Below are 10,507 nucleotides of genomic sequence, written 5' to 3'. Positions count from 1 at the left end.
AAAATCATTAGTCAACAAAATAAAATCAATCCTAGAAAAAGATTGATGTCTGTCAGAATAAAAAGTGTAATCCTTTTCCTGCCAATGTCTCTCACGCCAAATATCTCGCAATTCCAAGTCATCCTTCATTTCAAAAAAAGATTTAGGCAGTCTAGCATGACTTGGAATGCGCTTAAAAGCTCCAGCCTTGTCCATCTGTATATCCAAAACACCATTCCAGTCCCCCATAAAAATAAAAGATTTATAATCCAACTGGGTAAGCTTTGTGTGGAGTAAACTAAAAAAGTCAGCTTGTTGTTGATTAGGTGCATATAATCCAACTAAAAGCGTCTTTTTACCTTCTAGCAGCAGCTCTATCATAACGTATCTTCCATGCTTATCTGCTTCAATTAAGTCTGCTGTTAAGGCACTTTTAACATAAACAACCACTCCATTTTTCTTATTCATTGCAGAAGTAACAAATTGCGTACCCAACCTTGAGTTCGATAAATACTTTTGATCCACAACTCTAATATGCGTTTCTTGCAAACATATAACATCTATCTTATATTGTTTTAAATATTGAAAAACTTTCTTCCTCTTCTGTGGTGAATTTAGTCCATTGACATTCCAAGTTAAAAATTTAGTTGCCATGCATATCCTCCCAAAGCTCTTGGAGCACTGCTTTGATAGGACTATCTTCTTTAGGCCGTGCTCCTCCCACTGCTTGGCTGTAAGTACGTTGTGGAAGTTCCGAAGACTTTTGCTGGTCTTGTTCTTTTATTTTCTTTGATCGTTTTAAAGCAGCACGCGTTACCCTTTGCTCTCTAGGATCATCCAAAGAAGTTATAGCTTGATCTCCTCCAGCACCGTTTTCCTCTGCTTCAGCCTCTTGATGTTCTCCTTCTCCAGATCCCTTTGCAACTTCCAGAAGTGTTAATGGGGTTGCTTTTAAAACGTTATTGTAAAAATCACGCGCTTGCTTCACAGTAATCAGCCGGTACCTTTTACCTTCATGCATCACCATCAACCCAACTGGAATCTCCCATCTGAACCTTATATCTCGTTGCTTGAGCTCTTGCACAAGAAATGTAAAATCCTTTCTTCTCCTTAAAATCTTTGGAGGAATTTCTTTTAAAACCAAGACTTCTTGATCAGCAATCACAACTTTAGCATCATAGGCAGCTTGTATAACTTCATCTCTAATTTCTCTTTTTGCAAAGTAAACCACCACATCTCTAGGCAACTTTCTCTGTCTGGCAATCCATGAATTCACACGGAACACTTTATCCATAGCTCCTCTTATTTCAGATGCTGGCTGATTCAATACCACTTCGAAAGCCTCAGAAACCAGCTGCTTTAAATCTTCCTTAATATTCTCTTTTAAGCCTCTGATTCTAACAGCAAACTGCATCTGGTAATATTGAGCAAGACTTAATTCTCTTTCCATTTTGTCTCTTAAATCTTCATTCTCCAGTACTTTTGCTTCTAATATGGCATTCTTTTGAGTCAAATCATCCACTTTTTCATCCAAATCTTCCACACATTCCGCCACTTTATGCACTGAAGACAAAATGTCTACCTTCATCACGCTGAACTTCTGTTCCATCCTCTCTTCCATTCTCTCCTCCAGTTTCTCCAGTTTCTCCTCCATCTGTGCAAATTTATCACCCATTGATTCCAAAATTACCTGGGCATGTTTTTCGAGAGCATCTCGTAAGTCCTTCGGTGTCAATACATCAGGAGGGTGCAACGCCTGCAATGATGATTGTTGCACCGGAGAAGTTCCACCACTCCGAAGAGTTTTAGGGGGAGGTTTAGCCGCCATCTTTAACTTTCAATTGTGACGCACTTTCACTTTAAGTTTAAAAAGTCCATCAAGCTCGAGAGTAAAATAAAATAATCCTCTTCACCTTTTCCTCTTGTACCGCTCTGCCTGCTCCTTTTAATCCATAGTCCTTCCTTCAGGCAGGGGTGGTCGCAGACGCCTGGCTCTGCTCCAAGAAATCCGGAGCAGAGACGCTGGCCAGCTGGGAGCAACCCAGGCTTCGGGGGAGTTCAATCCTTCAGCCGCCCAAGCTCCAAGCTCAGGCGGCCCCGGAGAACTCGACCCCTACCTGGGGCCTCACCCCCTCCTTTTCTCCCGAGGAGGGGGCTTCAAATTCGCCCGAACAGCTGATCGGCGCTGTTTCGGGCGAAAATCACTCAGCTGTGCCGCGGGCAGCCCGGGAAGGCTGTCTCCGGCGCCGCGCAGCCACCGGAAGTCTGTCTTCATTCTTTCCTAGTTTTGCAATGTTAGCTACATTGAGACTGCTGTCTCTACGGTCATTTAACTGGGATTAAGCCCAAGAGAATATAGCCGGATTTCCTCTTTTATAAATATATATGGGGTGGTGGTGTTAAAAGCCACATTGGCTTGTTAAAGCGTTCGTAACCAGAACCTCTGCAGCTTGTGATGGACAGGATTGAAAGAGGGTTGTTGAATCCTATTTGCTCTTCTATCTTCTATTCCATTTTGGCTTTTAAAAAGCAAGGCAGAAATGCAATTAAATCTCATTGCTTTAATTCATTTTTGAGAAAGTGCATTTTAGCTCATCCAGTAGCTTAATGTGGCTGGATCAAAACTGACACCCAGGACAGAGACTTTCTTCACAGCATTAAAATGTATCATATCAATGCCCATATATTCTACAGACAGCTTTTCCCAGCTTGGTGCCTTCCAGATCTATTGAGTTACAACTTCCATCACTGGCAAACACCATGTTATTTTGCTGGCTGCAGAGGATCTGAGCTATAATCCAACAGTAGAAGGGGCCCAGCTGGGAAAAACTGCCCTAGAATATGAGTACATGCCATGCTTAGTGCTTGAAAAATTAGAAGATAGCAGATCAAACACCACCATGTGCAAACAAGTTTTAACTATGTAAAATGTCAGGCATATTTACACTACAAACTGAAACTGGTTCAAATCTTTATTCTCTTTCGAGAAAGTCCTTAGACTTGCTGGGGGAATTGAGACCAGATGAGGCAGAGGAATTAGCCAACAAATAGTTCTTAGGATCTTAGTGTTTAGAATTTAGCTGGAAGAAACCTGAATGTACTTTTAATGCAGCCCTATACACACACCCTTAAAACATTCACTCATAATTACAAATTGAACATCCACCATGAAGATTGTATTATTGCATGTTTTAACTATCATTTTAGTGAAATAACTGGAAGAATTTCACATAAAATGTGCAGGAGATAGCAGGATTAAGATTTGCCAGGGCAGTATCATAGCGACATTTCAAAATCATTGTCATATTTGTCCAAAGCAGAAAGTCAATATTGACACCCTCTCATTTGTTTTCTTTGTTCCTTTTTTCCCCCAAAACACGAGAGGCAGGAAAATGACAATTATCCAGAATACACTTCCCGAATAACATGCTCTTGACATTAATTGTGAGTAAATAGTACGAAAGTACGATCCATTTTTTTCACATTATGAATTTATTTAGGCATGCCCTTGGAACATTTTCAAGCAATTATCAAATATTGGGCCCTGATTCAGATCAACGTCCTCACGTCTACACCCCATTCATTTTAATGTCCAATTAAACGCACGCCTAAATACCCTTCCCTGTAACCGGCAAGAGTTTATTTTATTTATTTGGATTTATATACCGCCCCTCTCCGAAGGGACTCGGGGCGGTTGCTTCGACTCCCGCCTTTGGGGGAACTGGGTTTGGACAAGTTGGGGGTCTGCTGCTTCTGGTGACTATGGTTATTAAGGAACCGAACGAAAACGCTTCTCCTCAGGTACGAACTGCAAACCTTGAAATAGCGTAGCGCTTCTTCCCCGGGCTCCCGCGTGCGGTCAAATGGACCGCGTGGCAAAGGACCACGTGAGAAGCAGCCCAGACGGCCACCCTGCGCACCTAACCCAGCGTTTTCCTCCCCTTTTGAGTCACAAAACAAGGATCCGCTCCTAGTACGAAGGGCGGGATTCTGCCGGAGGCTCCGGCCCTATTTGCAAGGCAGCGCGCGCCGCCGGTGATGGCTTTGTCTTGGCCTTGTGTCGCCTTCCCTCGCTCGGGAGGGTTGAAAGGCTGCTTTTCTCACCGACGGATGTCTCCGAGGGGAAGCCCGGGCAGTTTCCTCAGTCCCATATTGCCGCCCCTCTACACTTACTTTAGGACAGGGGTCTTCAAACTTGGCCCTTTTATGACTTGTGGACTTCAACTCCCAGAATTCCTCAGCCAGCTTTGCTGGCTGAGGAATTCTGGGAGTTGAAGTCCACAAGTCATAAAAGGGCCAAGTTTGAAGACCCCTGCTTTAGGACTTGGGAGTGCATTTTCTGGAAATCACCTGACCCAACCAAAATGACTTCGGGGCTTGCAAACGGCCGCTTCCTTTCTTGCTCTCCAAACCCGCCCCTCCAAACCCCAAGCCTTTCTCTCCCTTTTTTTTTTTAAAAAAAAAATTAATTTCGCTGATTAGAAAGGAACAAAGGCCCCCCCCCACCCCACCCTTTCCTCCCCGGCGGCCCGATTGTCACCGCCAATTAGGGCATTGTTAGGGCGCACAATGGAGCAGGAGCTGGGGAGCAGAGGGCTATTGTGCTTCTCCAGTCGGCCGTGGGGGCAGTCAAGATTCATTTAGGGCTTTACACGACACGGACAAAACAAAAATGCTACCAGAAAAGTAAAGAAAGCGGGGAGGAGGGGGGGGAGCATCTGAAGAAAACGGGAGCCATGCTCGGGGGTGGGGAATGGGGGGGGCAGCTAAGAGGGGGAAAGAAGGGCGGGGGGAGCGTCTGCTATTCAAGGGTTAGGCCAACCTCATGAAAGACCCGAGAGGCAGCGTCTCATTGAAGGCTCCCCATCGGAATACAAAGGGGAACTAGAGCTTAATCGTAATTAGTGGGCTAACTGTGCAAAGGATATTGTGCCCCTCTAGCAGCTTGTTCCAACTTTTCCTCCCCTCCCTTCGCGGATAGAAAAGGCGGCGGGAGGGGGGGGGAGAGAAAGACGCTCCCTGTTCTCCGTCCCGCGGCGCGCCTGGCTCCTCTTTTAAACGCGGGAAGGCGTACAGGTAAAAGGGGAATGCGTTGTCTTGAAATGTGCGGTCAGTTGCACGGTCAGTTGTCTTTTCAAACAGATGGCGATCTGAGCCCCCCCCCCCCCCGGTTTGTTTTGCAAGTCGAAGCTTTCCTGGTTCCAGGAATCTTGAGGCGACGCCGCCGCTTTCGGGTTTCGGTGTGTGGAGGAATGGCTACTTTGATTAATAAAGTACAATTTTTATCTGCTCTCCAGATAAGGCTGCCAAAGGCCATTAAAGCCCACTGATTTCAGAGTGGGCTTTCTTTCTCCACTAAATTCATTGGACTTTTGTAAACCAGATGGGGGTACAGTAATGGGGGGGGAGCCTCCCTGAGGAAGGCAATGATCAATCACTTATCCTGTCATTCAGAAAACTATGATTGTTTCCACAGTCACCAGTTCCATTCAGTTTATGAATGGAAATTCATAAACTGAATGGAACTGGTGACTGTGGAAACAATCATAGTTTTCTGAATGACAGGATAAGTGATTTAAAAATTTAAAAAAAACTTCACTTAATACCTCATAAGTATGCAAGAGACAAGCCTGAAACAAAGAAGGCACCTAATGTAATGAAAATATTTATGACTACAGAAATCCTAAATCAGCAGCCATGAGGTACATGTTTTGGAGACTTGTACACTTCAAGAGTTGATTATTGTAAGAAAATATCACTTAGCAATAGGCACTTATATATCTTATATACTGCTTCACAGTGCTTTACAACCCTCTCTAAGCCGTTTACAGAGACAACATATTGCCCCCAACAGTCTGGGTCCTCATTTTACCAACCTTGGTATGATGGAAGGCTGAATCAACCTTGAGCCAGTCAGGATCAAACTGCTGGCAGTGGCCAGAGTTATCCTGAAATACTGCATTCTAACCACTGCACCAGAGCTCTTAGAGATGAGTATTCCCATGGCGTTTTAAAGCCACATCTATTCCTGCCCAACAGTAAACATTATTTGTGTGAGGTGGGGGGATGTCCCATGCATCTGCTGTAAGAGTTGGATTATTTTTAAAGAATTGACTCCTTAAAGCAGCTGCATCTCATTTTTGTTTCTTGGCTTCTGCCAAAACCTGGGGGGGGGGGAAACCAGGCTGCTTTAATGAATTGTAAAGAGGCTATGCTTGTGTGAAGCCCAAAGCACTTTTTCTGAAGCATTTTCAAACTCTGCCCAACCCTACTATAGAGAACCTCTTGAATGAATATCAACTTGTTTTAAGCAAATAACGCTTGTTGCATTAAAATGTTCTAAAATACACAACAGCTTCCACCTCAATGAGCCCTAATTGGTTTGAAGGACCTATTTAAGTTCTGTTGAATAAATGTGGTGGGAAATGGGAGAAGTTATTCATGTGTCCTTATGTAGTTCACAGATTCAGAGTCTATAACTGAGATATTTCCTCAACAATACTGGGTGGCTTCCCTTGACCCAGCATAATTTATCATTGCTGTTTCTCAAATGGGATGTCAGTTTACATTGTTAGAGAAACTGTGCTTAATCAAACATACATGCATGTACACATACTGTCAACATTTTAAAGTAATTGAAATCTGATAATCCAAAAGTGCAGGAGAAAAGTTCACGACTGTGATAGTGGGTGGGATCACAATACCACCTTGATACATAGGTTTGCCCAAAAGTATAAAGAAGACTTTCTATTTTCCATAATGCATCATTTTAATCTGATGATAATGACTAAAATTCAGTAATTAAAAAATCTGAATAACCAGTGGTTCTTTTATTACACATTCACTGAATGTGGAGTCTAATTCCTAATTCAAGAAGAGTCTAATTCCTAATGGAAAAAAAGACTTCCTGGAATCAAATCAGATTAATATAGCTTTCTGAAAAATGGTATGGATATGGATTTCTACTTTCATATTGTTGTTTTTTTCAAAATTTAAGCCTATAATTTTCAGATAAAAAAGCCTACACCAATGATGTATTAGTAAATTATGAAGTTGCTAAAATTGTGACATGCATGCAAGGTCATCATCAATTTTGTTTAGGAGGGGCTGCTTGTCCCTTAGTGCAGAAAGGTCAAGCTCTAAACATTTCTGACACTTCGAACTCCATGGCCTGAAGTGGGCCACAGAATCATTCTCTTTGCTGTATATAGAAGTGCCTTGTAAAGAAAGAGACATTTTGTTTAGACAAATATAGCAGATGGTAGCAACTGGCCAACCTTGGCTTATCCTGAAAGCTAAATGGGGACAGACATGGTTAATGCTGGGCTGGGAGGCCACCAGGAAAGCATAGGTCTGTGGGTTAGCCTGGGAAATTAAAAAATATATATTTGGAGAAAGCAATGGCTTACCACTTTCAGATTGCAGCCAGAAGCTGAGTTCAACTGTAGAGGGTTACTTATTTTTTTTATAATTAATGAATTAAAAGTAGGAGATGATGGGAAACAAAGGTGTCCACTAAATAAAATGCAATCAGTAAAATGCCTACTGCAGTCTTGATATTTTCATTAGACTTCTGGAAAAATCATATCCCAAAAGCACTCAAGTTGGGATGTATAAATCAACCAGTGTTGCACCCCTATTGTGCAATATGATGTACAGTATTATGTCTAGCATTGAGTGCAGGCCACAAGACGTTTTTGAATATTAATTCCCTATTGCTCAATTTAAATATCATAAAATAAACTTGATGATAACATCAAGAGCAGCATTTTGCTACCATTTTCTCCACTCAAGGAACTATAGTTAGTTCACAAACAGCATAGCATGTGGCTGCTTTATTGTCCAAGTTGGTTGTAAGCCACAAATTTCTAGCCCATATGGGAGAGTATTTGAAAGCCTGTTAAGTCCATAAGATTTCAAGAAATGAAGGGCTTAAACTCCTAACCTAGATGTTTGCCATATAGGTTTTTACCTTGTCTTAAATCTTATCATTTCCTGGCTGTTTCTCTCTGAACTTCCCCCTTTTCTTTCATGTCACATTTACTTGTCTTATGTTGTGTAAATTCATGTTTCTCAAATAGGCTTATTATTTCTGAATAGATATAGGATTGCAGTGTGAGTAAATTATTTACAATTACATATCAGTGCTTTCTGAAAATCATTACTTAAGACTCTCAAACCTGACACCCAGGAAGACTACACTGGATATATTTATTTATATTGGTGCTTGCTTATTAGTGTATTGTGAAGAGTAGATAATGCTTTGGGGGGGTGTTTGTACAGTGTTCATTCTTATTTTCTCCCTCACCCAAAGGTAACATTTTGTAATTGATGGTTTATGTATCACAGTCCCAAGATAATGTGCAAAGGGTTGAGTTCTTCAGGCATATCCACGGACAAAACAAGATGGCTAAGGAGGAAACAAGTGATGTTCAAACCACAATTGCACGAAGTGAGAGTTCTTGTTCCCATCTCCCTTTGATATCTTGCTTAAAGAAACACAGCAGCCTGAACACTGTTTATTATGGGCTTAATAAAAATACTCCTTTAATATGGGTTTCCCTTTTTTTCTTATGGCCAAGTGAGCTTTTAAGGTATCTGAAACTTCAAAAATCCTGGACTGAAAGAACATAGTTTCTTGTCACCTGAGATCAAGTGTTCATCCCCTCACACTGCTATTTAAAACAACTTTTAAAATGCAGACTTCTATAAACCTCCTCCACCAACTTAAAAAGTTTATTTTAACAGTCTGCCTGATGAAGAGATTTTGAGTACCCAGAAGCTTGCACATTATTTTGCGACTTTAAATTCACCTAATAAAGATGCTGCCTTAATAGGAGCATAGGAACAAATCTTGTTCAATAGCTTAGGAATGGTAAAGGCACTTGCCAGGATGGGACTCTTCTCCCACCCGGCACTAGTTTTTTCACAGGTTCAGTGTTTGAGGCAGCATATGTAGCAAGTAGGCAATCCTTGCTTTGACTTTTCAGAAGAATGTGGACACTTAAAAAATAAGTCCTTTGTCTTTAAGAACAAAAGAGCTTGCAGGATATACCAAAATATCTGACCTTCCTTCTTCTGTCTCTGGCCATTTTATCTTATGAGGAGGAACGAACAACCTACAATTCCTTGAAAATATTGGGCGCAACCCCTCCAGACTTTGCCATCAAGCTTTTTATTGCAGTAAAAAGGAAAAAGATTAAGTACCTGGAGCACAATTACATTAACCATCAGTCATAGGAATCATTTAAGTTTAAACCTCATGAACTTGCTTGCTTGTTTTTGACAATCAACCAATTTACAAATACCATGTTGAGCTGGTTTTTTCGGTGTAATACTATTTTTTCCCCCAAAATGCCTGAGTCTTGAACCTGGGGAGTTTCAGGTCAGGGTAGCTGTGGGCTTTTCCTAGCTTCTTCCATCTGTAAAACTGGAATGCCTGCATCCATCTTTCACCAGGTCTCTGGGCTGCCATGTGGGAAGCAGAAAACAAGGCCCAGTGCAGAGAAGCTTTTTGTACAATGAGCCAAAATATCTTGAGCCAATTAAACATAACCCAGATTAGTGTCCTTATTAAAAAAAAGTGGCTCAAAGGGGCTACATTCGCTAAAGCAGGCCACTAGGGGATCTCCTTATAATAAAGAGATCTACAGCAACGCTACACTATCTCAGATTTTGGGAAAGGGCTTCCATTCTTAGCACAGACCATGAAGGACTAAGACCCGCGCTGAAAGGTTATAGCCTCTTTGCCTTTCTCTTCCATTGACTTGGTGTCCCCCATAGCTTTTATATCAGCTTCCAAAGACGGTTATGAAAAGCAAACTAAGGTAAACTTAAGTTTCTCTGGTTAGTTACCAACCAGGGCCAAATTAAGATGGGCATTTCCTCCTCTTTTAGAGTCATAGTGTTTGGTACAGAACCCAGAAATCTGCCCAGCCTTTGTCACATTCTTTTTTATCTGGGTGTGTTGTGTGGTAGAGTTTCCTTTAGGGTGGGAAAATGAGGTGATTCCATTATCATCAGTAAAGGTACTTTGCAAAATTTAGCCATTTGTAATTCAGAAATACCATGGATGAGAGGAGTAGACCTGAAAATGTCATCATCAGGGTTTTTGGCTAAATGGAGAGGAGAATCTTCTCGGAAAATGTTGAACTGGCCTCTATGCTCATACTCTCCAGATATATTGGACTGTAATTCCCATCATCCCCAGCTAGCATGCATGGTGACCACTGTAGCACAACATGCTTGGAAGGTAACAGCTTGAAGTCTGCCTTAAAATCAACATATTTTGTGGAATTAATCCAACAGATGAATTGCTTATATTAAAATTTCAATATTGCTAAGGAAGGAAGGAAGGCAGTCTGTTCTAAGTATTGTCATAATAGCATAGAGGTTACATTAGAGCCCGGTTAATTTTTTTATAATGAGTAAATTTTTAAACAATCCCTTAAGCAAAGAAATATAATCACCATGACCCTATTCCACATTTGGTCCTTCCGACTATGAATTTGAGTAATAAAAGGCATCG

This window comes from Vipera ursinii (assembly GCF_947247035.1).
Source record: "Vipera ursinii genome assembly, chromosome: 1".
NCBI classification, from domain to species: Eukaryota; Metazoa; Chordata; class Lepidosauria; order Squamata; family Viperidae; genus Vipera; species Vipera ursinii.
The sequence above is the reverse complement of the archived record's forward strand: the minus strand, read 5'-3'. Positions refer to the sequence as shown.